Here is a 5,063-nt window from a genome sequence, read left to right on the forward strand (position 1 = left end):
CTGAGTGGGATTGCATGGGGACGTTTCAGTAAGACAGATAATAAACGGGTGCCGCACCCTAATATGGCCGCCGCCGTGCAACTACATGATAAACAACGTAAATCGTGCATGTACAGATTTGAATCTTTACAAGTACAACATGGTGCAACCGACTGAAAGGACGGAAAAGGGATTCACTCCACTTTGACAAAATATTCTCCGTTTTTCACATAATATGGCAAGGTTTAGAAAGTGGCGGGAAATTTCAAATGAACAAAATCTATTCGATTTCTTACCTATTCTGTCACAAGCAAATGTTGTTGAGGCATAGTTAATGACTATATCGTTCAATTTGCAGATTGCAATGAATATCTGAGGTACCTTGAGGTTGGCCAAATTTCGCAGAGTTGGAGCTTATTGGCCTTTGAGCCTAATTACAGAAAACTTAAAATGTGCAAATGAGCTAATTATCGTGCGTCATACTCCTTAAACTTTCAGTGTAATTAAAGCTCAGTATGGTAAGTGTATCTGAGAAATTCATTCAAATTCAGTGCACTAACTTTTGACATAAGGCCAAATTAAAAGGTTATCAAGTAGGCAAATTAATTTGATAACATCTTTGCAAGCACATGAACAAACCATGATTTGAAGTCCAGTAGAATGGTGACCATTAGGGTCAAATTTAAGAAAGACATCCAAATACACAGCAGAGGTGGTTAAGCAGTTTCTTTAATCTCCAATTCAGGAGGATAAATCACAATATAAAGTAAAAGTAAAGTAATAAAAGTTCATATAGCGCCTGATATCCATCAGAAGATGCCTAGCGTCACTCGCAGTTAACAGAAAAGCTCGTTGAAATAGATGGGTTTTCAATCTGGATTTGAAGATATCAATGTTGGGAGATGTTTGAATGTCGTTTGGAAGATTGTTCCATGGTGAAGGAGCTGAATATGAAAATGAACGATCACCATATGATTTCAATCTCCTCTTAGGTATACTGAGTAGTTGTTTGTTGCTGGAACAGATAATTCTGTTGATGTTGCTTAGTTTTATTAGATCTGTAATGTAGGCTTGAGTCAATCCATGCAGTCCTTTATAAGTGATCAGCAGAATTTTAAATTGGATTATGTAGGTGACTGGAAGCTAGTGCAAGTTTTGTAGTACAGGAGTAATGTGATGAGACTTCCTTGTACAGGTAATAAGACAAGCAGCACCATTCTGGGCTTTTTGCAACAAATAAGTTTGAGCTGTAGGTAAGCCGCATAGGAAATTAAAGCATTACCATAGTCCAGTTGAGCAATGACAGTCAAATGGATTAATTTTTGACATGCTGCATTAGGGAGATACTGTCTAATTTGTCCGATACGTCTGATGAGAAAGTAGATACTTTGACAGGTGCTGACAATGTGTTTCTGAAACTGAAAGGTGTTGTCAAATATTACACTGAGCTTGTGTGCTGGGATGACTGGCTCAATGGCTGTGGAGTTAATGTGGATGCTGATGACTGGATTAGCACTTATGTCAAATTTGGAACAGACGATCAAGCAGAACTTCGTTTTTTCCATCGTTAAGTTGCAATTTGTAGTGTACCATGCATGTCTTAATGTCATGTATACAATCTTCCAATTTTCAAGATTCGTCAACTTTTGTCTTGTCAATTCAGATAAATATCCCAAAGTAGGAAAGTCCATTAAATATGCAAATTAGGGATTTGCTGAAGTAAAAATGTTTAATGACTTTCAAGAATGCATCATATATCTTCAATATATGTATCAAGTGTCATCATTTTCAGTCAAGCCGATTCAGATATATGTCCCAAATTAAGATAGTTCATTAAACATGCAAACAGGGTTTGCCTTAGTGTTGGGAATTGATGGGTCCCTGGGGTGCACCCCTGGTGAAAATGTGGGGGTCCATGAATATTTTTTGTCACACATTTATACAACGCAACAGCTCACAAACTAATCTCCCCAACACACAAATATTACAATGCAAAAATACAGTGCAGTTATCAAAGATAATAAGATCTATTCTCTGTACAATCAAACATGGACTTCAAGCATATTATGATGTTGTCTTCTCACATCCATAGTGGTATAAATCAAATGCGGATATTAAAAATTCCAAAGAACTCTTTGATAATGTGAAATTAGGATCTATTTCAAAGGTGTTAACAATCAAGATACCAGATGATCAATTGTAATAATGTTTGAAAAATATCATCAGTCAGTCATCACATCACACAACCTCAGTGTCATATATGACAACAACTTTCAATACCACCAATATGCTGATGATAACCAGAGCAAGCACTTCAACTGCCATTACACAATCGGAAGATTGTATACATGACATCAAGACATGCATGGTACGCTACAAATTGCAACTTAACTATGGAAAAACATAAATTCTGCGCATCTGTTCCAAATTTGACATAAGTGCTAATCCAGTCACCAGCATCCACATTAACTCCACAGCCATTGAGCCAGTCATCACAGCACACAAGCTCAGTGTAATATTTGACAACACCTTTCAGTTTCAGAAACACATTGTCAACACCTGTCAAAGTATCTACTTTCTCATCAGACGTATCAGGCAGAATCGACATTATCTCAATGTCAGCACCTGTCAAAGTATCTACTTTCTCATCAGACGTATCGGACAGATTAGACAGTATCTCTCCAATGCAGCATGTCAAAAATAAATCCATTCGACTGTTATTGCTAAACTGGACTATGGTAATGCTTATTGTAATAGTAATGATTATGGTAATGAGTTTATATTGTTTATCAAAAATTAAAGGGTGGCGGCTACCACTCTTTAATTGCTATATGGAGAACACTGATTAGTGTAAGTTTATATAATTTATTTACCTCGTTTATAGCATAGTTTTTTGAAAGGCTTTGAAGATTTTTGAATGTAAATGTAGTTTTCCGTTGGCTGCCATTCATTTTGCAGTAAATACTGTTAGTTTATCACAAGCGGTTGTAGTGTGTTCAGAAATGTCTTGTTTGGGTAGTTGGGGTAGGGCAATAATGCCTTGGCCAAAAAAACATGTAAAAATGTTGCTGTACTTTAAACGTTTTACTACATAATCAAAAGGCTGCCTCTATAATTGTATTTTAAACTATTTCATGCAATAATACTCCTACTTTGACGTATGGAGCAGAATTTTGGGGTTATACCCAGTATGATACAGTATGATAATATTGAGAGAATTCAACAAAAAAATTGTAAAAATGTCCTTTGTGTAAGGTCAAAACGTCCAGACATGCGGTCTTAGGGGAATGTGCCTGACTACCGGCTGTCTTTGTTGCTTGTGTTGAGAAATGTATAAGGTATTGGTTACAATTCAAATGGAAAATAAGACTCCCTTTCAGAGCTTATTAAATGCTTAAAAGATTAAATGAAGGTGGGACAATTGCATGAGCAAGTCAAGTACGTATATTACTGCAAAAGTTTGGTTTTCATAATGCGGGGTCAGCACAGAAAGTTGAAAATTCTGATATTTTTTTGTCTTTATTTGTATCAAGAGTTGCTTAGGTTTCGATAAAAATGTGACATACATATATATTTGTTGAATTTGGAGGACACATTTTCCAACAGTGTATAGGAATTCCCATAGGCACTAACTGTGCTCCCTTACTTGCCGACTTATTTCTGTTCTCATACGAGACAGAATTTATCCAGAACCTTATCTAGCAGAAAAAGGTCTCTGTAGCTCGTACTTTCAACCTTACATTTAGATACATAGACGATGTTATTTCATTGAATAACTCTGAATTCAGTAAATATCTCGCTATGATTTATCCTCCAGAATTGGAGATTAAAGAAACTACAGAAACGGCCTCTTCTGCTTCATATCTGGACATTTTACTTGAATTTGACTCTAATGGTCACCTTTCTACTAGGCTATATGACAAGAGAGATGATTTCAACTTTAGTATAATCAATTTTCCACACCTCATCAGTAATATTCCACTCTCACCTGCTTATACATTTCCCAGCTTATTCGATATGCAAGAGCATGCAGAGAGCAAGACTTGTCTCTACATTCAAATGCTTTTTTGGCAGGTATCGCAAGCTGGTAGATAAATACAATATCTCTCTTCGACAAATGATCACTGATGGCATCGGTGACATGGGGCCTTACTTAGTGACCACTACCTATCTGACTTACAGATTGATATATGGCGGGTGCCACATGTGGGGCAGGATGCGCTTACTATTTTCGAAACACCTGACATCACTTCTTGGTCTTTTGGCCAGAGGTCCATATATCTTTCTTTCATGAATTTGACTTTGTTTGTGTACCGTCTATTTACTGTCTGTTCTGTGCTGTTTAGTGTCTAAGTTTACAACTATTGTCTTACAAATTTTGACCTAGTGTTATTGGATTATGGATTGGTATGATTGCGATTATTTTACAAACATACATAATGAAACATCGCTTTATAATTTTTTGACCTTAAGCATTTGTTATAACCAGAAAGATATATTGATATTCTACCAGAGGGACACCTCACATCAGCAGTTGCAAGAATTAGATGTGCAGTGGAAAGCAAATTAGAGATTGTAAGAGGGAGAGAACTTACATAGAAAGACATTAGGTTATGTAGGTACTGCGAGAAAAGAAAGCAAGATGACAAATATTATATTTTGATGATTTGTGATTCTACTAAATCATTAGGGCAACAATGCCTACATTTATATTACTGTGAGAATGTCGCATTTGTAAAATTTTCTTGAATTAATGAAAAATCGGGATACGTACGTGAATCTTGATCCCGCTGAATATATTCACCGGGATTTAAATAAGAGGAAGATATTAGAGAGACTTCAAGAGCAAGGTTAAATGTAAGTATTGTGCTGTGAGTGCGTCCCTTTTTGAGATTTTTTTCTGTAGCTTTGTAATCTTTACAGCTGTTGTTGTCATGCACTCGTAATTAGGGGAATATCAGTTGAGGTACCAGTCTGGATCGTAATGCTTTCAAAAACTGAAACTGACACATCAAGATGTCGATTGTAAACACGACTTTAAAATTTTATTACAAGATAGCAACGTGACATTCAACGTCTAAAAT

The sequence above is a fragment of the Ptychodera flava genome, chromosome 18 (assembly GCF_041260155.1).
Source record: "Ptychodera flava strain L36383 chromosome 18, AS_Pfla_20210202, whole genome shotgun sequence".
In the NCBI taxonomy this organism is placed as follows: Eukaryota; Metazoa; Hemichordata; class Enteropneusta; family Ptychoderidae; genus Ptychodera; species Ptychodera flava.